We start from the raw sequence: 25,793 nt of genomic DNA, 5'->3' as shown, positions 1-25,793 counted from the left end.
AGAAACCTCCTTGACTGCTGAGAGGAAAATAGCACACAGGATGGGAGCTACAGGTGAGGAAAGCGGGGCCTGTGGAACTGGCTGGTTGTGGAGGCCTTGGAGCCCCCGCCACCAAGTCTAGGTTGGAACTGGACTTTGGAAGAGAGCCCTCCCCCGCCTTCCCTGGCTCTGCCAATATTTTTCCAGATTACTGCCAGCCAAGTGCCTTTACCAGTCTGAGCTTACCTAATATTACGATCCTAGCAGGTTTATTAGGTGTGGGTGACAGTTAATTGGAGAGGAAAATTGGGGAGTTCTGGGTTTATTAGTTTTTCTATGAAAGCAGAGGCTGCTCTTAAAGATTTCAGAAGTCATCTTTCCCACTTGACTGTCTTTCTGTTTTCGGTCTTATGACTATCATTTCACAGTGGTGTTAGGGGAGCTCTTCCTTCTTACATAGCTGTACCCAAGTGCGAGAGACTTAAAAATGCAGTCAGTCCACACAGTGGAAATTTACAGTTGTTTACCTGTGTCATTATGAATGGTGGTTTTGTAATGAACAAGTTATATACGAATTTGCTGTATTACAGGCAAGAGTTACAGTCTAATGGATCATCCAACGTACAGGCCTCTGAAATAATCACCTGCAACCCTGCCTTCAGAGTTTTGGTGGTCTGCCATCTGCGACGGCCCCACAGTCAGGTGCTTTCATTCTATAGGCTTCTGTTGCAGAGCTGGAAGCTGGGGAGTTAGGCCTGGCTTTGCCTGTCTGGACCGTGGCAGCTTGCCAGCAAGTTTCACTGGGTGGTCTTCAACAATGGGAGAAGGGGGGTGGGGGAGCTCAGCTCCCTCCCCAAAGAGGAACAACAAGGTGGCTTTCTATAGGTGGGTTTCACATTGGCAACCGGTCCCTTTGTCACTGACACACCATATAGGTCTTCAGTGTGGGTGAAAAGAATTAAACAGGTGGCCTGAAGGTGGTATTGTGATGGGGTTAATTTGTGTTTCGGATTTTACAAATGAAGCCTTGTGTTTATGTGGCGAGCCTCCCTCCCAAGAGAAGTAGCACACACAAGCAGCAGGTACCCTTCATCGTGTGAGGGAAGAATTATTATTCTCACTTGTCATGGGAGACGCAAACCTCCCAATGCAGCCTTTCACCTCATCGCTTAGGGAATTAACAGTGGACCTGGAACACAAACTGAGGTCAGCTTGTCAGTGCCAAAGAGGCAGAGCTGCCTGCCTCCGCTGCCCTTCCAGCGATGGAGAAAATGTCACTGCCATTTAGTGAGCACTTACTGTGTGCCAGGCCTTGTGTTAAAGCACTACAAGCATTATCTCTGCAATCCCCCAGCAGTGCTGTGAAAATGGGCATTATTGTCCTATTCCGCAGATAAGGAAGCTGAAGCTTAAATAATTGTAGGGACTTGTTTTAGTCTCACAGCTGGTAAATGGCACAGCCAAGATTTCATTGCAGGTCTGCTGAGTCCAAAACTCGAGTTTTTCTTGAAAAAGAAATGAAGCAAGCTTTCTCCCAAAGCAGAGCTCTTCTAGCTTGGGAAAACTGTTTCTTCTACAGCTAACAAAGTGTATGGGGTAGGTGAAGGTCTTTATGAGACTTGCCATTAAGAGACTCAAATTTAAAACTGGGACTACAGCTAGGAGATTTCGAATGGCTCAGCAGCAGCCCCACAAGAGAAGCCAGGCTTTGTGGCTTGGCTAGTGTCAGACTTTGCAGCCAATGGCTTTGTGGCATAGCTGGTGTCAGACTTTGCAGCTAGTGGCTTTGTGGCACAGCTGCAAACTTTGCAGGCAATGGTGAAAGTGACCTCCATCTCAGGTTTCATCTCAGAATATGTCTCTTGATTTTTCCCCCCTCCCCTGGGATGTTTTCTGAATTGGCTGTCCTGAGTCTGCTTCTTCTTCATCTGCCAGATGAATCCTTTTGCTCCTAGGATCTCTGCAAGTCTGATCAAGCAGGTCCTCCGTGCTCTTGGTGCGGTGAGGGGGAGAAGATATTTGGCCCAGTAGATACTTTTTACTGGTCAGGAGAAGTGGCAGCTTGTACAGAAAACACCCTGGGGAAGGAAGTAGCAGCTTTGACAGACAGGTAACTGACAGAAGATGGTACCTTCCAGGCAAATACTCATAGAGCAGCCACCAGAAAGAATTCAACAGGCAGTTACCTGCAGAACAGCAACGCAGACCTCTCTGCTGGCTTAGGAGAATGATGGCAATTTGGTTGCAGAGGACATGTAGTTAGTTACCCTTGTTCCTTGTTTTTCTGTAGCAAACGTGGAAAACCTGAAGCCAAGGTGTTCTGGGTTTGGGGGCACACAGGACCCCTGGGTTTAAGATACAATTTTGTGACCAGCTGCTTGGGTAATGGAGATGAGGTCATGAAAACTCAGTGTGACTTTATTTCCCTGTCTTTATACGCTGACATTATGAGGAAGCAGTGAAATGGGAGAAGTGTTCCTGTAAATGTGAGAAGTGCCTTCTCACCTCAGAAGCCCAAGGCCGTTGGCCTCTGTGCTTACCCAAGATGAGTTAGGAGATAAGAAATAATAGGGAACTGGCCAGAGGTTAGAGTCTGGGCACAAGGGATTCATCTGCTTCTGTGGTTCTGTTTTTATTTCTCAGGGCAGGAGCCTGGATTGGAGGCATTTTGGTCATATTGTCAGAGATCCTCCTGGATCCCTCCAGACAAGCTGCCTTTCCCGGCCTTGTGGGACCAGGCAATGAAGGGTCTCAGGTCCAGGGGGAATTGAGAGAGGAAGAGGACTCATGGCTAAATAATTCTGGTTAACATTCTTTTTTGAGAGAGGAAAGAACAGAAGGCATCTGTGGAGTTTCTGGAGTTCCCATCTGAGAGAACAGAAGTCAGGAATGAATTTTACAAGAAGGGTGAAGTGCTAGGAAAGATGGCTGTGTTGCGGGAAGGAGCCATATTTCTGGAGCCACTTCCAGGTTTGAGATTGCGCAGCATCCTGGTTGAGGGGAGGCTTTGGAACCAGACAAGCCTGGGTTTCAATTCTGGCTTTGCCAGTCGATAGGTATGTGACCCTAGGCAAATTACATAGACTCTGAGAACCAGTTTCTTAGGGTTATTGCAAAGGAGAGGCAAGATAATTCACATAAAGCACATAAAATGCATTGGGAGAAACCCGTAGAAGGTGGCTGTTATTATTAGGGAAGGAAAGAGGAACAGAGTGGAAGGAGGGTTGCTGCAAGGATTGGGCAACTAGAAGAATAAGCAGGTGGGACAGCCCACTGATAGAGTCCTCACTGGCTCAAGGTTTACAGAGAGAAAGAAATGTGAGGATGGAGAGGTAGAGGAGCACGTGGAGGGGCAAGGCCCTGCCTCAGGTGCACCGTTTGATGCCAGTCATTGGTCCTGGTCACCGGGTAGATAAACCCCCCAAGCCTTCCCCTCCACTTCTTCCCCAACTCAGTGTATCCCATTCTATCAGGTGTGCCAGAAATCTTGGAGCCATCCTTGACTCTGTTCTTTCTCTCATGCTCCTTTAAATTGGCCAATAATATTGACCTTACCTTCAGAATGTTTCCTGAATTCTGTACCTGCTCACCGCCCTGTCTTCTATCAACGTTTCTGACTTGGATTCTCAAAATAAGCTTCCTAAGTGTTCTCTCTGCTTCCACCCATTCTTCATAGAAAAATCAGTGTCACACTTTTGAAATAAAAGCTAGACAAGGTCACTTCTCTGTTCAGAACTTCCATGGCTTCCTGTTTGATTCAGAGAAAATATCCAAACACCTCACTCCTTCCCTCTCAGGGGTCCTCACCTCACCCCTTCCCTCTGAGGCCTCCCTTCCCCCCTTGCCTACTCACACAGCCATGTCAGCCTCCTCCCTGCTCCTCACACTGGCTGGGCAACGTCCTCCCAGGGGCTTTGTGCTTGCATTTGCCCACTACCTGGAAGGCTTCTCCCCAGATGCCTGCACAGCACCCTCCCTCATTCCATTCAGGCCACTTGCTTCATGGTCACCTGAACCTGACCACACTTTATTAAACAGCACTCCCACCATCATTCTCTCTCCCTTCAACCTAATTTCTTTCCCTCCATGTTATCACCTCCTGGCTCGTGTTTATTTGTTCTTTTGGTTATTGCCAGCTTCCCCTCTAGACTGAAGATCAGTGGAATCAGGGACTTTGTTTTCTTCCTCACTGTCTTCCCAGTGCCTAGAATAGAACCTGGTCGGTAAGTGGTGCTCACATTTTTTTTTTTTTTCATTTTTGCTAGTTTGCAGGCCTCTACTGAATCTCAAAAGGGATGTAATAGGAGTTTCAAATAAAATGAAATAATTACGTATAGATTTATGTAAGAAAATGCGTTCTGGAGTATATGTATATGGGGGGAAATAGGAGAGATGTCCCGAGAATGCTAATGTTAGAGCATCTGTTTCAGAGAAGCTAGGAAGCAGTGTGCAAGGCTGCAACAGAAGGAGCCCAGTTTCTTTTATCTTCCTCAAGGTAACTGCCCTCAGGAATGTCCACGGGTGTACCGGTTGCTCCATGTCAGTAAATGTAAGCATGGATGCCCTGTCTGCCCTTCCTTATCATTCACTTAAGAGGAATCTGTTGAACATCTGCTTTGTGCACAGCACTGTGCTAGGCCTGGCTAGGAGATGCAAGGGGGGCCCAGCTTACACTCTTATACCACCAGCAGTTTGCAGTCCTGTTGTTCATCTGGGATTTCCTGAGTGTGCCTGGGCCATCTACTTTGCCGCTCTCCTCCCTTAGCAGCCTAAGTTGAATCGGACTTCTGTTGAATCTGGTTTTGGAACCACAAGCCATGTACAGGGGGTGAATTTTAAAACAGTTTAGTTCCCCACACACCAGAGAGCCTGGTAGGGCTGGCCCTGTGCCAGGCACACAGGTGACAGACATGGTCTCTGCCATTGGAGAGTTGACAGGCCATGGAAGTAAGGAACCACACATTTGGATGCTCACCCAGAGGGGGACAGATCTGACTTAAATTGTATCTTAGTCACTTCTGACGTGGTTCTAGATTTAGAAGCTGAGAAAAAACAAAAATAGGGATAAAGATCCCAAGAGGTCTTGTGCTGACACCAAAGGTGGACAGATGTGCCTGAGAAATTGCACAGGCGAATCCCAAACCCCACATGTAAGCCTCTCAGGGAGCTGGGAGAAGAGCCCAAGCCTCCAGCTCCAGTTTTGTTTTGCTTTGTTTTGCTTTTAATTAATAGCCCTTTTAAAAAACAATTTCAGGTTTATAGGAAAAATTAAGCAAAAAAGTCATATACAGACTTGTCGTTCCAATTTCCCCAAATCACTTAACCCCACCAGGGTCCCCTATTATTAACATCTTATGTTGGTGCAGTATATCTGTTACAATTGATGAGCCGATACAGACACCTTATTATTAAGTAAAGTCCATAGTTTACATTAAGATTCACTCTTTGTGTTGTACATTTTCTGGGTTTTCACAAAATGTGTGATGACATATACCTACCCACCATTACAAAATCATACAGAATAATAGTTTCACTCCCTAAAAATCCCCTGTGCCCCACCTAGTCATCTCCCCCGCCTCCCCCAGCCCCTGGCAACCACGGATCTACTGTTGTCTCTCTAGTTTTGCCTTTTCCTGAATGTCACGCAGTTAGAATCACACAGCTTATGCCTTTTCAAGATCAGCTTCTTTCACTAGGCAATCCCCTTCAGTTTTAAGTATGGCTTTCTCTCCTTCCCTGCCCCATACACATTTCTAGCTGGGGAGCAGAGCCTAAAAAGGAGCCCAAAGCTGTGTGCTGAGACCCAGCTCTGACCAGAGCCCTACAGGTCTGCAGTGTGGTTCCTTTATCACTTTCCACTGAGCATGCCGGCCCTGGTGCTACTGGGGTTTAGCCCAGGCTGGTAAACTGTCAGGAGTTGCCTGTGTTTGGGTTCCACATCTGGAAGTATCAGCTGTGCAGACCTTCCCATCCCATCCCTAAACAGAAAGACACGAGGAGCACATGGGCTGTTTGCCTTCCTCCTCGATAGTTTGTTTTACTAGCTTTGGAGCTGTGGATAGCAGTGGGGAAGTGAGCGTCCCCTGGGCAAGCAGCACTCTCGCATGCCTACATCCACATCCGGTGGTGGTGGCAGGCCACAGGTCCCTTAGCTTCTAGAGTTTCTGCTTTTGGTCCCACCCACGTTCCAGTGGTGTCTGTGTTGAGCCCTGAGAATGATTGAGCACTGGGACCTGTTTTGTGGTCGTTAAGGAGGAAGACCAGTAAGGCATAAAGAGTTTGAGGGCATTTTCCCTGCAAAGAAGTGCCTCTTTGTTGAGTGAGTCTCGAAGACTAGGATTCCCTGGGAGTTTGGTGACAGAACCCCCAGGATTCAGAACACTCACCAGCCACTCTCAACACAAGGCACTCTGGAGGACAGGTGATGATGGTGGTTTTTATAAGGCATAGAATGAGGAAGCTCCTCCAAGCACACTCCAACACTGGACCACACTTAAGAGAAAGGAAAGTGCATGTGAATTGGAGGGGGTTGGTGGGGGTGGACCAGTTGGTCACGTGGACCATCTGATCCAGGCTGAAAAGCTCTCAGGGCTGAGGAAAGGTAGACAGGGTTCCAACCCTGAGGAACAGGAACTTAAATTTAAACCTGCTGGGCCCAGTGGCTCATGCCTGTAATCTCAGCACTTTAGAGGCCAAGGCAGGCAGATCTCTTGAGGCCAGGAGTTTGAGACCAGCCTGGCCAACAGGGCGAAACCCCATCTCTACTAAAACACAAAAATAGGCGGGGCGCAGTGGCTCATGCCTATAATCCCAGCACTTTGGGAGGCCGAGGTCAGGAGATCAAGACCATCCTGGCTAACACTGTGAAGCCCCATCTCTACTAAAAATACAAAAAATTAGCCGGGCCAAGTGGTGGACACCTGTAGTCCCAGCTACTCAGGAGGCTGAGGCAGGAGAATAGCATGAACCTAGGAGGTGGAGCTTGCAGTGAGCCAAGATCGCACCACTGCACTCCAGCCTGGGCGACAGAGCGAGACTCCGTCTCAAAAACAAAACAAAACAAACAACCCACAAAAATAAGTCGGGTGTGGTGGAGCACGCCTGTAATCCCAGCTACTCAGGAGGCTGAGGCACAAGAATCACTTGAACCCAGGAGGCGGAGGTTGTAGTGAGCCGAGATTGCACCACTGCACTCCAGCCTGGGCGGCAGAGCAAGACTGTCAAAAAAACACAAACAAACAAACAAACAAAAAACCCAACTTCTATTGCTTCAAGTTTGCAATAAATAGAGAGCTGAGGCCAGCCAGTACCTTCTCACGCTGAAAGACACTAGCCAGGTATTTCAGAGTTCCATACAAAGGAGGAATGAGACTCACAGCACACCTCAGAAAGTCACCTTTTGGACTATGGAAATTCCATGCTGAGGATCCAAGTCCACACCACCTCCCCCTCTGGTTTTCTTTTCTTCACCTGGCCCATCCTCCAATCTATAGCCTGACCAATGACTCACTAAGAGCACTGGGCTGCCATTCAGTGGCTCTGCCTACCCCATGTAAGTGCAGACTAATATTACGTGTCCCAGGTTTGTCCCTAAGACTGTGAGTGCTAGTGCAGTGGAGTGTTTAAAGTCCTTTGAGCTCTTCAGAGGAAGAACTACACTCTACCAGCAAGCCAGCCTTGCTTTTGTTAATTATGGAATCAGGGTGCAGTCTTCTGGACCCTGTTTTCTTAGGTCTAACTGTAGAGCCTGGAAGGCTGTAACAGTGATTACTAACCATTACCCTATCTAGATGGCTTGGCCCTTACCTCAGTTTACCTGGAGAGGCAGATGATAAAGAACTACTGAACTATGTAAGTGTGGGACCCATGTTCCCTACCAAATCCAGCCTTCACTTCTAAATCTCCCTTCCTACATTCTGTCCGACAAGTAGTAGGTACAGTGATAGTCCCGAGAAAGAATCCCAGACTGGCTTCCGTAGATACACGCCAGGTAGTGTGTGTCTATGAGTAGGGGCCACGTTTTCTGAACCAAAAGACAAATGTGTGATCTGAAAAAGCATTTTGTTTTTGTTTTTCCTAATGGGGGGGGGGAATGGGGGAATCTCAGAAAGGCTAATTTGTAAATATCTTGTACTACATGAAAAAAATAAACCTCACCTTTATCAAAACGAATGGCATTCTGTACAGTAGGCTTATCCAGAACCTCCCAATGCTGTGGTCATTGCTCAGAGCAGGAGGTGCAGAGAGCACAGAACGGGTCTTTCTCCTGTGGGGTGCTTCAGCCAGTGCTGGTGGAAAGCAGTCTCTGGTGTGGTCTGGGTCTTCTCTAGTACTTTCTCTCCAGAGCAACCTGTAGACATGAGGGTGGGCTCCTGGTTTTACTGACCACCATTCCATGTCCCTCTCCAGAAGAAGCCAGCCTCCAAGTCATTGGAACAGCGAGGCCCCTTAATAACTAAGTTCCGGATCCCTTGAAAGTCAGGAAGTGAAGAGGAACTGGGTGTCCAGTTGAGATGGAATCTTAAGCAGGCAGAACTAACTTTCCCCATATGAGAAATTAACCCAAATGCCAGTGTTAATACCGCTAATCTGGATGGGGGAAAGGTAGTGAGACCTCATTTCTGTGTATCTCAGCCAAGGTGAACCTGGCTAGGAGGTGCTGACCTGTCTCCCTTGTGGAAATAATGCTACCCACTAAAGCTTGTGATACCCACTGCAGTCTGCCTCTCCTCAGTCGCTTGAGATTTAGCACGGAACTGTTACTGCTTATCCAAGTATCAACAATAAGCCTTGCCTGAGAGCAGCACATTCATGCCTCTTCAGTCAATTGCCGTAGGGGCCTGAAGTCATTTGTAGCCATCAGGGTGGCCTTTCAATTGACCAGTTAACAGATATTGAGCACTATGTCTATTGCCTTCAAGACATCTATATTCTAGTTTCTGAATATTTCTTAGATCACAACAAGAGGTCATACTGCCTTGAATCGCATTATCCATATAATCTCCTTAGGAGAGTGCTTTGCTCAGGGTAGGGGCTTTGATGGTCTCTATTGTTATCATCATTATTATTAGTTGGGCTTGAATGAGCTGCTGATTTGTAATTCTCCCACAAGAGCCCACATTCTTGGAGAATTTGTCTATTTGAAAAGTTTTCTCAATTCTGGTAAGTTGTATAGGTAGAGAAGTGGAGGCACAGGGAAAAGTAATATGTTCATAAGCCCAAGCCGGCTTCCTTTATGGGTCTGCACCTGGACCTCAAGGCCTCTGCGCATGGTTGATTCTACAGTCAGGGAAAAGCCAGCCAGAGTTGACAGCTTGTCATTGGTGAGATATGCACAGTCCTGGGAAAAGCGCTTCCTGGATAGGGAAGCCCCAGAAAGATGGGAGTGGGGGAAGAGCCAGATGGCTCCCAGTGTTGAGTCCAGAGAGCCAGGGAGATAGGCCCCTCAAGGTTTCCTCTGGCTGTGACCAGCAGTCCTCTTTTCAGGAGTAGGGCTGCCTCTTAGGCCCAACCTTGCAGAACCCTCTTTTCCACCAAAACCTGGGCACTCACTGAAACCTGCCTGACCATGTAGCTTGCCTTAATTGAAAGGACATTGGGTGGTTGGGTGAGTGGGGGTTTCTGCATTTTGGTGCAGGATTGGGAAGGTTTGAGAGGATCTTATTGTAGTTATCCGACTGCAAACAAGTGTTTTATTTTGTAATTAAAAAAAAAAAACTTTACTCTTTACCCTTTAAAAACTCAAAGGACTATAAAAGCACAAAGAATAGTTTCATGAACCCCATGTACCCATCACCCAGATTCAGCAATTATCAAGACAAAAAAGTGTTTGGGTTTTTTTTATGATTTTGTTTTTATTAGTGTGCTTTGTGTGGGGATAGGTCAAAGATGGATGCCACGAGGTTACTCTTTCCAAAAGAAGTGTGTAATCCAGCTCTTCTACCATCTTCCAACAGTGAAGTGAAAGGAAAGAGTATTGGCCAGGTGCTAGCGTTTGATTTGTGATTGTTCCCTGGTGCTCTGAGATGTTTCTGTGCATCTCCTTTACCAGAAGTTGAGCTTGAATTTTATCTTTGGATTCCCAGAGCCTACTATTTAATGGATGTTCAATAAGCATTATTAACTTGTGAGGCAAGTGATTTCATGAGACAGTGGCTTTCCATCTGGACAGGTGTAAGTAAGTTAGTGCTTAGCTCACCATCCTGGGGGGACGGGGCAGATGATAGTGTAGAGTTGAGGTGGGGGCCATTATTCGAACCCTGGGGGACACTGAGAGGGAAGGATAGAGCCTCTCAGGTGTCGGATTAGGAATATTGGGCTCCTGATTTTGCTGAGAAGGAGGAAGTCAGCAAGGAGGAACAGGAGAGACTGGGGCAGAACTGCTCCCTGTGCCCGGCCCCCAGATTCAGTCATTCATAGGCCCTGGGTGAGGTGGGTCAGGATTATGAGAACGAAGACTCCATCTCCAGACCGTTTTTCTGGGTGGCCACAAGCAGCCTGCAAGCCGCCTGCACCACCAGGCCCCACATGCCATTCCAAGGACTGTTTTATTCATTTTAAAGTTGGCAGGAGAGAGCAGGCAAGGAATGGGGCTGTTCCAAGTGTTGGGGGATTGGGATCCACTTCCTGGCTCTGGAGCGCACTGCAGTCCGGCTGCTCGGAGCTCCTCTGGGGCAGGGCTGGGTGGGGTATGCAGTTAAAGGGTATGAAATGGGGTGTTGCAGGGACAGGAGGGAAGACACTTCAAACACTTCCCCTCTGATCTGATCCCAGGGTGTAGCAGAGACCTCAGGCAGGGTGCCTCCAAGGCCCTAACTTTCCGCAGGCAACCTGCCCCTCCCATCCCTGCCCCGTCTTTTTCAGTTTAAACTTCCAGCCTGCTCCTCCCCTCCCATACATGCATGATGTATGTGTGTGTGTGTTTTAATTTTTATTCTTGGCAGAAGTTAAGAGACAAGATGGATTTGGAAGGAGATTAAACTAGTCTGGGTATATGTTGGGCAGCAGGCAGCTTCATTCCTGGACTGGGAGGGCCGGGAAGGAGTGAGGCTGCAGCTCTGAGGTGGGGGTGGAGGGTTGTCTCCTCCCCAAGTAGGGACCAAACTGATAATCGACTCCTTCGGGAAGGCCAGGAGCTCGAAGCTCAGCTGTTAACCCTTTGGGTTGTCAAGCAGCTGGTTTCAGTGGAGCCAAAGCCCTCTGGTCTGATCTGGTGTTAAGAGGATGTGGGGACCCTTGGATAGCCAACAGCTGTTCTACTTCTCAGTGGTCTGTGAGCCCCTGGAAGCTGCTGGCTTTGTTAAAGCAGTCATTGGTGGCTTCTCAGGCTTTGATGTCCAAACGCTTCAATTTGCACATGCTTGGAAAACATTCCTCCTCTGCTAGCATCTACCTTGGGGCCATCCTATCCCTGCCCCCAGAAGCAACTGTTCCCGGCCCCAGTCAGCAGCAGCCAGTATGGCTTAGAGACCTGTTTGTCATCTTTGCCACTGTAGAGGCTGCCTTGGCCCCCAAAGTAGATGTTCTTTGCAATGGCGGCCTCCTATTCCATGTTTATTTCTGTGCAAAGAAGAGAAAACGAAGAATCTGAAAATCCCTAAAAATATCTGGAGAAATCTGAGAGAAGCTGTTCGGGAAAAATGTTTTCTTCCTTTAAATGTGTTAAGGTATTTAATTTGTGAGAGAAAAAAATATTTATTTTAGCTTTAAAAATTATAAGAATTTCTTTAAAATGATACAGTAAGGAACATCTTTATGCAAAGTTTTCAATTTCAACCACCATATCCAGTGCAGAACATTTCTGGCAGATATTCCGTACCAAAATGACCCCACAATCCACGGCAGAGACACCTGCACTGGGACTCTCAACCCTGGCTGCACATTACAATTTCCAGGAAGGAGTGGTGAAAATATTGATGTCAAGCCCCCTTCCCACAGAGATTCTAACTTCATTTGCTTGAGGTGCTGCCCAGGCATTGCTGTATCTTGAAATGTTCCCAGATGATTCTCCTGTGCAGTCAGAATTGGGAGCTTCACATCTAATGTTATCAGAGAACAGAAGAAGATGAGAGAGCCTAGGTTAAGAAATGGGAAGGATCTTCTTGTCTTTCCATACATAGTGGTGCACATAACTTGGATCCTAGATTCAAAGCACCGCTACCAATCTTTGGGCTGTATTTCGATACTCAGACACTCAGGACTGACTCTGTAGGTATGGAGAACTTTCAGGAGTGCAGGTACAAATACATCTTCAGGAGTACGGATGCAGAGTACATTGTGAGAATCTGCCAGACTAATCCATCCTGAAACATGGTGGCTAGTGCATGACTCCAACTCAGACTTACTTTGTTGTTGTTGTTTTTTTCTGTCTTAATTCCTTTGTTGAAAACAGTTTTGTTGTATAACTGCTTTAAGCTGCCAAGGACACCAAGACCAGCACGCAGGGGAAGCACACAGTCTAGGCTTTGAATCCTTTACTTAAGCAAGTTCTTTAATCTCTCTGAGTCTCACTTGCTGCGTCTGTGTAATGGGATGAGAATACTACCTACCTCATATAGTTGTTTAGTAGTTAGACAAAATCAGTCATATGTATTAGCTCATTATCTTGCACATATTAATTCAAGTGGTCAAATAATTTTATTTAAGATTGATAGTTTCTTTTTGTTCTAAATATATGCCTCAATCCCATATTGCAACAACATCTAGTGCAGTACATTCAATAAATCTTAATGATTTTTAACTTGCATTTACAAATCAGTAGGAAATTAGTAATTTAGCAGGAAAAAAGGCAATCTTTAAATGTTAACTTGCTCAACATGACTATTTCAGCAAACTGAATGTCAGATGGCATATTTTATATAACTTACTAAACAAAGCAATTTCAGATCTGTAAATCTTGTTAACAAAATACTAAATGTATTTTCTTTTTTTTCCCCAAAAATACTTATCCACATTGTGTGAATGCAACAGAATCCTGGAATTAGGGGAAGTGTTCTTTATAAGCTGGGGGAATTGATTGCTGGAGATTAGACACAGCAAATTCCTTAAATGTGATAATGGGGCAAGGAACAACATTTTATGGTTGAAGGGGTGGTTGGGAAATGAGGCCTATGGGAAGATGGGAAGATAAAATATCAGTGATGACATGAGAATATTTGGAGATAGCTTTCTTCAAACTTGTCTTTTTAATTACAAAAGCGATGCTACATACCTTGTTTGAATATTTCCAAGGCATTTAAAGCAAAAAGGGCAAATCCCCTGATCTTCAGAGATAACTGATACTAAAATTTAAGTGTCTCCCGACATTTTCGTATGACAACCCAAATAACTACACACCACATATTCATATGTAACTTTTTTAAATTATAAAAATGGGATCATGATGGTTTGCAGATTGCTTTAGGACATTCTCCAGGAACCTCTTAGGCCGGTATTTCTCAACGAGTATTTGGTGAAGGTCTCATCACTAATGGTACTCTGAGAAAAAAGGATAGTTTTGTCCAATGAGTCCAGGTTTGTGGTCAAGTGAGTCCAAGCCTGTGGGTACAGACTTTAGTGCATACCCTCTCCCCTTCTTGGTGATCCATGATGCATAATAGCATACTAAAGGCTCTGAAAAGGCCTGCAGTAAAGAAATCTGATTAGCTTTTCTTAACATAGCATTTTCCTAAATTATTTTTGGTAGCATATTTTAATATCCGGTAGGTTTTTAGAATATTCCTCACTAATCTCCTTTCTACCACTACACCCCTACTCCTCTGCCACTGTAACCTCCTTGTGAGATAGGCAGGAAAACAGCTCATCTGTTCATTTAATCGACAGATACTTATTGCACTCCTACTATGTGCCAAGCATTGTGATTGATGCTGGGGATATGTGAATGAACAAGATAGAAGGCTCTCTGCCCTCATGGACTCTCACTGTTTGCCTGCAGCATAGTGATGGTATTAGTCACATCCATCATTAGTCATGATGGATGGTTGTGCTGTGTGCACCTGGGAATGGCGAACCTCAGCAGGGGGACCCTCTTTGCACCTGGTGGAGCCTAGGAGCAGGAGGCTAGAATTATCTCCACCGCTCTGCTCCTTCCCTTCTTCATGCCTCTCCAATTCCCCACACTTTGCTCCTGCTGTAAACAGTGGTGCCTGATCCAGCTGGCAAGGCTCCATGTGTTTGTTTTCTCTGCATGTGCCAGCCTTGCACCGAGGCCACTGAGCTTCCCAAGTTGGGGAGAGCTGGCAGGGGTTGGGGCTGGGGGCTTCCAGCAGAAGGCAGGGACTGATTGACAGACCAACTGGAACATGCTTCAGATTTCCAAATTGATACTTATTTACGTTTTAGTTGATTTAAAAGAGCTTTGTAGGCCGGGCGCGGTGGCTCAAGCCTGTAATCCCAGCACTTTGGGAGGCCGAGGCGGGTGGATCACGAGGTCAGGAGATCGAGACTATCCTGGCTAACATGGTGAAACCCCGTCTCTACTAAAAATACAAAAAACTAGCCGGGCGTGGTGGCGGGTGCCTGTAGTCTCAGCTACTTGGGAGGCTGAGGCGGGAGAATGGCGTGAACCCGGGAGGCGGAGCTTGCAGTGAGCCGAGATCACGCCACTGCACTCCAGCCTGGGAGACACAGCGAGACTCGGTCTCAAAAAAAAAAAAAAAAAAAAAAAACAACAACAACAAATAAAAGAGCTTTGTAATTGAGAAGGGAAGTATTGGGGATGAAGTTGGGGACTGAATGTGTATATTTGGGGGTCAGGGAGGTGGCAAAGAAAGTGGGTTTGTGTGAGGTCAGATGGGAAAGAAAGTAAACTGTCATGACTCTAAAGCATACTTAGCAGCTAGAGCTGGAGCTGCTTGCTGTGTGTGTGTGTGTGCACGCGCGCGTGTGTGTGGGTGTGTGTGCACGTGTGTGTGTGTGTGTGTGTGTGTGTGCCTGCCTTAGAGGTCCAAGGCAGGATGCTGGGCCACCCTGTGTGGAGGTATCCAGCCCCTGAGATATTGCCTCTTCTTAAACCTTATTTGTTGAAATACTGGGGATGAATCTGCAGTAAGCATTAGACTAATGAAAGTATTCCTAAAAGTAACCCTAAAAGGAGTTATTCAGATTTAGTAAGTTGCTGTCACTTACGGGATGCCTACTAAGTGCCAGTCATTGTTATAGATGTTTACTAATGTGCTCTGTTTTTCCTTCAGCATCCCTGTGCGAGTTGATTTTGTTGTCCTATGCCAAACTGGTTCATTTTAAAGTTCGAGGTAAGGGTTTCTTGCTTGCATAAAAGTCTGGGAGGGATATTGTCCATGTCGCAGCACAGCCAGATGCGAACTGAAGAGTGGTAGCTTCTCATCTCCCATCTTGGCACTGACTTCAGCAGTTCAGCTATTTTACCCCAAGGCTTAGCTTTCTATTTGAATGCGTCAGATTTCCTGCAAGCATGCATGAGCATGTTAAGGGTTGGTGTGTGGGTGGGTGTGTGTGTGTGTCAGGGGTTGGGACTGGTTTTGCCTGGCATCTGTTTGAGTCAGCCCTAGAGAAAGACAGGCCAAGATGCAGCAGCCTGATCCTCATTCAGTCCGGGTCACAGCACCTGAGACCTATTTTGAGTCATGTGGAGGGTATAAATATGGGCCTAGGGCCATTGGTTGCTTAATCATCACAAGGAAGGGACATAGAGAATGACTGCAAGTGACAGCTTAATTGGAATTGGTGGTAATTATGTTGCCTAACTAACAGAGGAAATCAAAATGAGTGTTTTTAACCTCCAAACCTCCCTAAATGCCCAGCTTCTCATACCAAGAAAACAGCTCCTCACTAGTCTATGTGACTACAGTGCTCTCTTTTCTCCACCATGACCTTTCACCTTGGCACCTCAGGTGAATTCATTGCTATTCCTGACCCTTGGTCTAACAGTCAGTTGAACCCTAAATGCTTAACAGTGTGCCGGCTTCTGGGGGCATGAAGAGCTGGGGGCCTCACCATTGCCTAGTGGGCTACCTAACATAGAGTGGGTACTTGAGACCTGCCCATCGAATGGAATTAAGCTTTCTCAGGCACCTGCTTCTCTTTACATTCTTCTTCTCCACATTCAGCCCACCCCCACCCACCCTATGTTTGGACGGTCTTATGTCCTACCTGCCTTCTCCACTAATTAAGAACCATGGTGGGCTCCCAAACCAAATCCCTAAGGGAGATAGGAACGGGAATATCAGACACTCACATATCACCTTCCCCTGCTCAAGCTCCACTTTGCAGCCAGAGTCCCACCTGGGATTCATCAGATCCAAACTCCATGGACCAGTTAGGCCTGGAAAAGGCCTTGGAGGTAGGAGGTCTTTACAGCTTAGCAAACATTCATTGAGTACCTGCTGTATGTTGAAGAGGGAGACTTATAAACAAGTAAGTTACACTGCAAGGTGAAAATGACAGTGTAGATGATAAAGCTGAAGCTTAAGCGATGCTGACACATAGACTTCTGTTAGCTCTAGGGCTTTTTCCTGCCTTAACTGACAGAATTTGACAAATCTTCTAGGACTATGTGAGGAATGAATATAGATGATCAAAAGGGGAATTCTTTTAAGACTTGTGTTGAGAAGCTACATTGGAGAACTGACCTTCCCATGTACTGAGGAGGGCCTGAGTGCGTGTGTGTGTGTGTGTGCGCGCGCGTACGTGTGTAGGAACCTGTGTACATTTCTTTTTATCATTCTCCTGATGCCTTCATTAGTGTTTCTGGCTCCCTGCCTGTTCTTAGTAAAATCCGCAGTTTATCTTGTAGCTTAACGTTTCTTGAGGCCATGCTACATTTCAATTTTGGTATAATAGAAAGATGTTGTCAAAGCGGATGGGGACTAGGTCCTAAGCTCATTGAAGACTGGAGGTCGTGCCTTGTTTTCCTCTACATCCGTTTTGTACAGCGTGTGGCACCTAGAGGATGCTCAGTGTCAGCACTGAATTGTGCCCGGTGCCCACCCCAGGGACCTGTGCCTCTCATCAGGAATGGCTGTGGGATTGCCAGCTGTTCTATATGCTCCTCTCAGCATGAGCACTAGACAGAGTGCCTTGTTTTCACTCCACTCGGGAGCCATATCCTGTTGCCTTTTTGGATGATTTGGGGGAAATTCCTTTTCTGTGGTTCCGTATGTGTTGCAGGCTGAGGGTTGGCTTGCTCGCTGGAGTGCTTCGTGGGGTAATACACCGCGTTCTTCTCAGGGCTCCATTGTTTCCCATAGGCACTTTCACATGGAGTCAGTGTTCCAGTCTTCCTCTGAGCCTGTTTATAATAGTAAGGTTTGTGTTCACACACTGGTCGCTAGTCAAATGGGATCGGTTTTCCTTTGTGTAAGACATAGGACTTGAAGCTCTTAAGATCTGCTTTAAGTGCCGTTCAGGTCCTGAGACTGTTTGTTTACATGCCTTTTTGGTACTGTCTACCCAGTCTCTAAGCAATTCCTTTTACATGGGTTGTTTTGTCAACTCTGAGCACCTAAAGGTTGGGAAGTAGATAGGCTCTTATTTGCTTTCCAGCCACTATATTAGCATCTTAGTTCATTTTACATGACTTGTGTGGGTATAGCCGTGGTCATGTGTTGTAATTAGAAACAAGGAGGGAGAAAAAGAACAGGTGGTTTTGTTGTGGCTTTGTGCACTCACTGAATGAGGTCAGAGGTGAGCTCCTCTCTGGGGCTGGGAGTGGGAGTCCAGGAGGGATTATAGGGATATGTTTTCCTTTATATAAACACTTCTCCACAGCGTCTTGTCCCAATTGACCTACTGTCTGATGAGGATATTTTCCTTTGTCCCTCTGAACAAGTAGAGACACTGTGAAGAAATTATGATTATTATTGTCATTATCATCAAGAGTGCAGAGAGGGCATAAGTGGGGAAGGGTGAAGAGGTTATTAGCTTAAGTGATATTAAATGCTGACTAGTGTTGGGTAGAGATGGAGACATTAGGAACTACATCTTGCCACAAACTTGGGAACACTTGAGCATTCTCCATGGATCCCTATTCTACAGACCTATTTCAAGGGTCTGCAAAACATTGTATAGAATGTATTTTTAAAACAACAAAGAATATTTCTTGAACTTCTGATGCATGTGTATAGGGTAGAAAAATCAGCCCATTGCTTAATTTTATATAAGAAAGAGCAAAGAGATGATATCATGTGTGTCTAGAGTTGTTAAAGTATATTATGTCTGGCAAGGATGTGGAGAAAAGGGAATACTTACATACTGTTGTTGGAAGTGTAACTTAGTACAACCCCTATGGAAAACAGTATGGCGATTTCTCAAAGAACTGAAAATAGAAGTATCATATCCAGCAAGCCCACTATTTAGTATCTACCCAAAGGAAAGGAAATCATTCCATAAAAAAGATACCTGTACTTCTGTGTTTATAGCAGCAGTATATCACAATAGCAAAGATATGAAATCAACACAAATGTCTATCAACATATGATTGGACAAAGAAAATGTGGTATACATATATACACCCATGGAATACCGCTCAGTCATAAAAAAGAATGAAATCATGTCTTTTGCAGCAACACAGGTGGAACTGGAGGTCTTTCTCTTAAGTGAAGTAACTCAGAAACAAAAAGCCAAATACCACATGTTCTCACTTGTAAATGGGAGCTAAATAACGTGTACACATAGACATAAAGTATGGAATGATAGACATTGGACACTTGGAAGGGTGGGAGGGTGGGAAGAGGGGGAGGGATGAGAAATTACCTAATGGGTACAATGTACACTGCTGGGTGATGGTTACACTAACACAATATATCCATGTAACAACACTTCGCTTTGTTATCCATGTAACAAAACTGCACTTATACCCCCTAAATCTACAAAATTTTTTTAAAATTTTTAAATAAAAGGTGAGCAATGAACTTTTTTTTGAAAAACTGGAGCATGTCTTTAGGTCTTAAAGGATGTTGATCTGTAAGCCAAAAAGGTAGCATTGCCACTGCATTAAATCAGGCATCCAGTGAATGGCTTTTGGAAGAAAAGTTTCATGACCCCTGACTCCCGAATTACTGCATGATTGGTATATGCCAGGTTGCTTTTGCACATTATCTTATTAAATTTTTAAAATAGCTCATCAAAATATTACCATTCTTATTTTCACAAAGTATAAACTGAGGCTCAAAGATACTAAGTTACTCACTCAAGGTGATCTTCTGTGAAGGGTACAAAAGCCTCAGAAGCCAAGGCTTATGGTTCTTCAGTACCTCATCCTTGAGCTCCAGTGCTGTCACTTAGTAGACAAGCTTTGTCTGTAATAAAATTTGAGATGAGACCTAAAGCCCTTATGTGATAGAACATCAGGAAGGGTTTTGATAACATATCAAAATGGGGCCAGTGACACTCTCTGGGTGGTAAAGATGAAAAGTGTTGATAGATATGAAGCAGCCAGCCGTGGGCTCAGCACATCATAGGAGCTGGGTAAAATTAGGTGCCTTTCCACATCTCCGCTCTCATCCCCCCTGCCCTTCTCATGCTCTTTTCTTCATCTTCTTAGGCCTGAACCTGTCCTCTTTCTCACTCCATAACTTTCTTATTTCTCCCTTTGCCATTCCTCTTTGCCTGCCTCCTTCTACCCAGCCTCCAACTCAGGGCCATGGTGATGGTGGCACAGGCATGGTCTCATCCTAGATTAGATTCTCCTGCAGCCCGGTGGCTATAGGAAGACTGAAGGCACAAGCTTAGTTTGGTGTTCATCTTGGAAGATGAGATGAGAAGGAAAACGAAAGAAGCTTCTGGAATGGAACCTCAAGGCACAGGAGCATCTGCAGGGGCACAGCTTTCTGTCCTTAAAGCGCTTAGAACCTCATTGACATTCAGCTCTCCTCCAGGATTGCCCACACTGACGTGGGGACCTTTTGGTTTTGAAAAATAAAGGTCACATTTACAGTCCTTTCCCCCCAGGTTCCACCATTAATAACAGTGTGTCTCTCTGTGTGTGCCATACATGTCCTTGGTCAGGCTAATGTTCTTTCTCAATCCTAGATTTCTAATTTGACCAAACCCTTCAATCCAGCAAACATTGAAACAGCACCTACAATGTGCCAAGGCTTTTCTAGGTGCTAGGGTTACCAAGATAAATTTGACACTCCTTTGCCTGCAATGAGTTTATAGTCTGGGGTCAGAAGAAAGAGATAAGAGGTATATGACAGACAGATGCATGATCAATGAAATCTCTGTAGAAATGTTATATGAGGTGTGTGAGATGCTACAGGAACCGGAATGAGGAACAGCCACAGAACGCTTCATAAGAGGTGACATTTGAGGTAAGATTTAAAGATAATTAGGAGTTCCATGCGTGGAATGAAGGGAGAAGGGAAAGGTGGTTCCGGTAGAAGGAACAGAGTATGAAAATGCGGCCTCCACAGATTTTAGGGCTTACGGGAGGCAGACACAGGAAAGGTTGATTGGAACCCAGTTATAAAAAGCCTGGAGGGCTTTGCATTGGAATTTGAGCTTTATTTAATCGTAGTCAGATGGGGAGCAATCAAAGATGTATCTGTTCACTTATTCTCTTTTTTTTTAAACTGAACTCCAAATAGGAAAAAAAAAAATCATAATTCTTCCAAATTTTTAACTCAGCTGCTTTTTAGAATGTTTCAGGCCTCACCCAGATGCTCACTTGCTTTTTATGAAATGGGATCTATATTACTTTTCTCATCTTTTAAACATTTATTTTCATGTTGCTACTTGAGCTTTATAATTATCATTTTAATAGCTACATAATAGTCCATCAGTTATTATGCCATAATTTACAGAAAGCAGCATGGTAGAGTGAAAAGAACCAAGGGTTTTAGGATCAGGCAGACCTGGTTCAAATCCTCACCCTGAGATTTACCATCAATGTGATCTTGGCCAAGATTTTAATCACTCTGAACTTCAGTTTCCTAATCTATAAAATGGGTTGACCATACACACACCTTGCAGGGCTACTGTGAGAATATAAAATTCGATAAATTATGACTATGGCCTATAGGAAGTGCTTGCTCAAGGAATAGTAGCTTCCCAGTTATCTTTTACTGTTTGGTTGAGCTTAATATTTTAGAAAGAAGGTAGATGGCAATGCAGAGGCTGATTAGATGGAGAGAAGAGAGTGCCTGAGAGCTAGTTTGAGGGCTCTAGACCAGTGCTGTTCAATAAATTAGGCACTCGCCCATGTGGCTGTTGAGCACCTGAAATGTGGCTAGTCTAAATTGAATGTGCAGTAAATACAAAATATACACTAGATTTGGAAGACAGCATAAAACAAAGTGTAAAACATCTCAATTTGTATCTTGATTACATGTTGAAATTATAATATTTTGGATATATCATGTTAAAAGACATTAAAATATCTTCGTCTGTTTTTTTTATGGGTACTAGAAAATTTAAAATTACATAGGGGGCTGGAATTATATTTCTGTTGGACAACACTGCTCATGGCAGAGGTAGAGTCCATACAACTGATCAGATACTGGGGCGGAGAACCAGGGAGAAGCAGGAGACAAGATGACTCCAAGGTTGGGCAGCCCAGTAGGCAGCAAATCTTTTCATGGCTTCAGGGAGGATAGGAGAGTAGATGAGTTTATGTCTGTAGAAGCGGTTTATTAATGGCTGTCCTCTGAGCAGTGACGTAAAAGGCAAGGATTTGGTTTAGACTAGAGTAACTGTCCCTGCTTTCCTTATGAGTTGGCCATTCAGGCTCCTTCCATGTCACATACTGTACACGCTTTCATTCCTGCACAGACTTGTTAGGGACACTTTTTCCCACCCCTGTATGCTCACAGCCCACATGGCGGCCTTGTCACCAGGTTCAGCGCATACTTGGTGCCCAGAGGCTTCTGAAGTGAAAGATTACTGACCCATGTGCTCTTTGCAGGGAAGGTTGGGAAGAGCTTGGCTGCTCCGTGGTGCCCCCAGAGTGCTCCAAGACTGGCTGTCAGAGAGCTCCAGATATCTCTGCTTGTCCTTTTGTGGAGCTCTCCTCTGTAACCCATGAAATATGCTGAGTCACAGTAACCCAGAGTCGGACTGTATAGAAAAAAGAAATTGCAGGGAAGGCTTCCACAGGGAGGCTAACTGTTCGCAAAGTCCCGTTAGACCCAGCTCAGTTGTGTGTCTCCACCTACTCTGGCTTTTCTAAGATTCCAGGAGTCATCAGGGAGTTCATACCCAGGACCAAGGAGCTGAGGCCGGCTTCTGGATAGCATTTCAGATAACCACATGATACTTAGGTTTGAGAGCCGGGAATTGAAATGGTACCTGGCCTCTGAAATAGCCAGTGTACCATTCCCTGCAGGATTGTTGGGATGTAGGGCCTTGGGTTGAGCTAGGAAACTAGAGATTGATGATGCATCTCAGCAGTGGATAAGAACAGGGGATGTGGAATATATCAAGCTTGGAAGACAAAAAACAACAACAAGCACAGTGTCTGCCTTGGTTTTAGCAGTTTCAGCTGACTTAGCCTACCTGGCTTTGGTACTGGAGGAGGGGATAACAAAGGACACCTGTGAGATACTTGTACCACTCTGGCAGGGTTATTGCTGCATCTACAGTAGGAGCCTTTTGCTTCTCCTAAAGCCATTTTCATCTCCCCTAGCCCTGACTGTGGTTGTCAGGTAGCGTTGCAAGTTGTTTGTCACCAGTAGTAAAACTCCAGGAGCACGTATTCATTCAGGAACCATTTATTGAGCTCCTTCTGTGTGTTAGAAATACCACAGGATTAAAGTTTCAACTGTGGGGAAATACGTGAAAGTTCTTTTAATTTTCCTTTTTTTCTATCCTGATTTAAATTTGTGATTTTTTACAATCACAGAACAAATAGCTTTAGGTTTTACAACTTATGAAAACTATCCTTTGAGGAATTCTATCATATCTTGGTTATGAATTTTATTTTTGCTGCAAAGATGGGAGAAATTTACTGTTTCCTTCCTACATTCCCTGCTCCTCTCTCCCTTTTGAGCACTGGTGGGGAAGATGCCCTTAGACCTCAGGTATTCCCAAGCCTGACTTCCAGCAGATATACCTGTGGCAAGGCCCAGCCTACTGGACAGCCCACTCCTGTAATGCAGAGAGGCCTCTTAGGCCCTTAGCTTGGCTGTGGCAGACCACAACTGTCACCTCCTCCTCAGTCAGAGCCAGACGAACCAGAGGAGGAAATGGGCCAAACTTGGCAGGCTGGTGCATCCTCTGCCCCTACAGGGGTTTATTTCTAAAGTGGTTTCATTCTAGCACCACATCTGTGACTTCTAAAGGCCACTGGAGAGCTGAGAATTGGCCACAGGCCAGGAACGTAGGTGTCACTGGCCTTAATGACCTTGTGTTGACTGGGATTGAGATAGGGCTGGGGTGAGATTCAGGAGAGAGAATGTCAGAAATACCTAGGCATAGTTGGCTAAGTAAATATGAAGGTTTCTGTCCCCGAAGGCCTTGATGGGTGGGTGCTTTTCCAGAGACCACACTCACCCAGCCATACTCCCTTACACGTGTGCACAGACTCAAACCTGCACACACAACACCAAGTGTTCCTGGCCCTGTGTGGATGCTGCACCCCTCTCCCCCTCTGTTCTCCCGGGAACTCCTACTTCTCACTTCTCCCCACCCCCACAACACCACCATGGTAGTCCTCACACCTAACCCCAAAGTCCAGCCTTTCCAGCAGCCCCAGCCTCTCTAGATTAGAGCTCTCTGGGGACCAGGACCTTTTGAAAGGAAGAAAGAAAGAAAAAAAGGAGGAAAAACAGAAAGAAAGTGGGAAACAGAAGAATGAAACCGGGAAGGGGCAGTGGTGCCTTGAGCTATCTCACTGCATTACAATGAATATGGACTCTATTAAGCTCCGTTCTGCCTGTTAGTGTTTCCCGGGGCAACACAGCCCCCATATGGCAAGCATGCAGCAGATTAGGGTAGGCCCCAGGGCCGCATTGAAGGCCAGTGGCTTGACTGGCAGTTGAACCCCCTCCCCACCTCCCCCTACTCCTCACACTTGACACTGCTTGTGTTTATCTAAAGCAAGGAGGGGGGGCCATTTGAAAGGTTTTTGTCCTGGCTCAGAGAAGAGAGAGGAGGAGGCTGGAGGCAGGGTGGACAGAGGGAGGTTGAGGGAGGAAGAAGGGTGGAGGTGGGGTAGAAAGGGGAGAGGCGAGAAGGGAAGGCTTCATAAATATTCAAGAGGAGCTCTGAATGAAGAGAGAGAAATAAAGCAGATGGAATTCGTGTTAAAGAACAGCACAATCACCCTGTTTTGAGCCCTCCAAAAACAAAACAAAAAAAAAGAGAACGGCCTTCTAGGAGTGTAGGAGCTGCGTTTATCCAATTAGCAGGGTTGTCAAATTGAATTTATATGGAACAGAGGTGGGGAATTGAGCCCGGAGTGCAGAAGAAAGGAAGTGGTTTTCCTTTTCTTTCAGTTTTCCAGTTTAGCAATAAAGCCCCTCACACCATGGGTAGATTTGTAGATTTTTTTTAAAAAATCTCTTAAAAGAAATGAGGTCATTTTGGGGAAGGGGTATGAGTGACAAAACTCCCCAGTAACTTTTTCCTCCAGTGCTGGAGTTGGGAGAGGATTAGACGTGTTTTACCAAAAGCTCAATGGGCAAATCAAGAGATAAGACCCCTTCCCCTTGACTGAGATGGCAGAGGTGGCTTCTCTCTGTGGGGGGCTCCTCCCCAAGGAAAGATGCTCTATCCTGGCTCCTTTGCTTTCTGCTTGCCTTGATGGTGAGTGGAAATAGGCTCTGTTTGTTAGCACCTTGTTATAAATTCTGGGTTCAGGGAGAGGAACCCAGGTTTTGCTAAACTCCCCAAAATGCCACTTTGATTATATATTCCCATGCTCACAAACCATCATTAACTCCTCTCCTTCTGTGGTATTTTAAACTCTTTTCTCTGGTCTTCCACAGTAAGACCCAATCTCAGCGTCCTACCTTGTCTCTTTTCATTCTTCTGGGTAAGTCTCCAAAGTGGGGTGCAAGTGCCAAGGGGAAAAAATATAAGCAATTCTGTTGGAGCACTGTAAGATAATAGTAGAGATTCCTTTAATGTTTTTTCTACCTAAAAAAGGAATAGGAAAGAAATTCAGCTTTGCTAATATTTAATATAGGGGTTGGCAGTGGCGCATTCGGTCTGTACATTAGGCTGTCATGTGTCACAACAGTGTCCCAGGCATCTCCATGGGTAAACGGCTTGACAGTGTGGAGGCCTCACTCGTCCATTCACTCCCCCAGTTTTCCTGTTCTCCCTTAAGTGGATTTACAGATTATATTATTTAGTTTAACTAAATTAACTCTCACAAAAGGACAAGTGGCTTAAAGAGATTGCTACAAAGAAACTGGGTTGAAGAGAAGGCTGATAATCCAAGCACATGCAAACAGGAAGAAAACAGCAGAGCTGACCCTTTTCAAGTCACAGGAGGGAGTAAAAACAATGATAATGGAATCACTTCTGATGAGAAGTCAACAAAATAATTAACAGTCAAGCAGACTATTTGAAAGAGATTACACCCATATCATTAGCGATGATACTAATCCTAAATAGGCGTTCTGCCTTAAGGTATTAGCTAATCATATTTTAAGACAGTCATGGTTAGGGAGTTATTAAAATATGGTTTCATTTTTACCTACTCTTTTTAACATTTTAGTTCTGCAGTACATGTATTTATAAGTAAAGAAGTATGCACATATTAGGGATGTTTGCCCAGAACATTTCACTCAGGTGGTCGTAGAATTAGGGAAGTTTGGAGACCACTGTTACAGATAAAGCCAACTGCTTGGCACACCACCCTCACCACCCTGCAAACACAAGACTAGCTTTCC

General features: G+C 45.3%; 1 protein-coding gene across 23 annotated transcripts in view; it reads left to right on the top strand.

Moving 5' to 3' along the window:
- The window catches only part of BOC (BOC cell adhesion associated, oncogene regulated), a 76,990-nt gene that overhangs the window by 7,171 nt on the left and 44,026 nt on the right, over positions 1-25,793 (top strand). For 2 of the 23 annotated variants that reach the window (XM_005548136.4, XM_074033455.1), the window contains exon 3: positions 15,171-15,230. The exons of the other annotated variants lie outside the window; for them this stretch is intronic. The gene's annotated coding sequence lies outside the window, so the exon portion shown is untranslated. The remainder of the gene's footprint in view (positions 1-15,170; positions 15,231-25,793) is intronic. 23 annotated transcript variants of the gene reach the window in all.

Source organism: Macaca fascicularis, chromosome 2, assembly GCF_037993035.2.
Source record: "Macaca fascicularis isolate 582-1 chromosome 2, T2T-MFA8v1.1".
NCBI lineage: Eukaryota > Metazoa > Chordata > Mammalia > Primates > Cercopithecidae > Macaca > Macaca fascicularis.
This window is presented reverse-complemented; position numbering and strand designations above follow the sequence as displayed.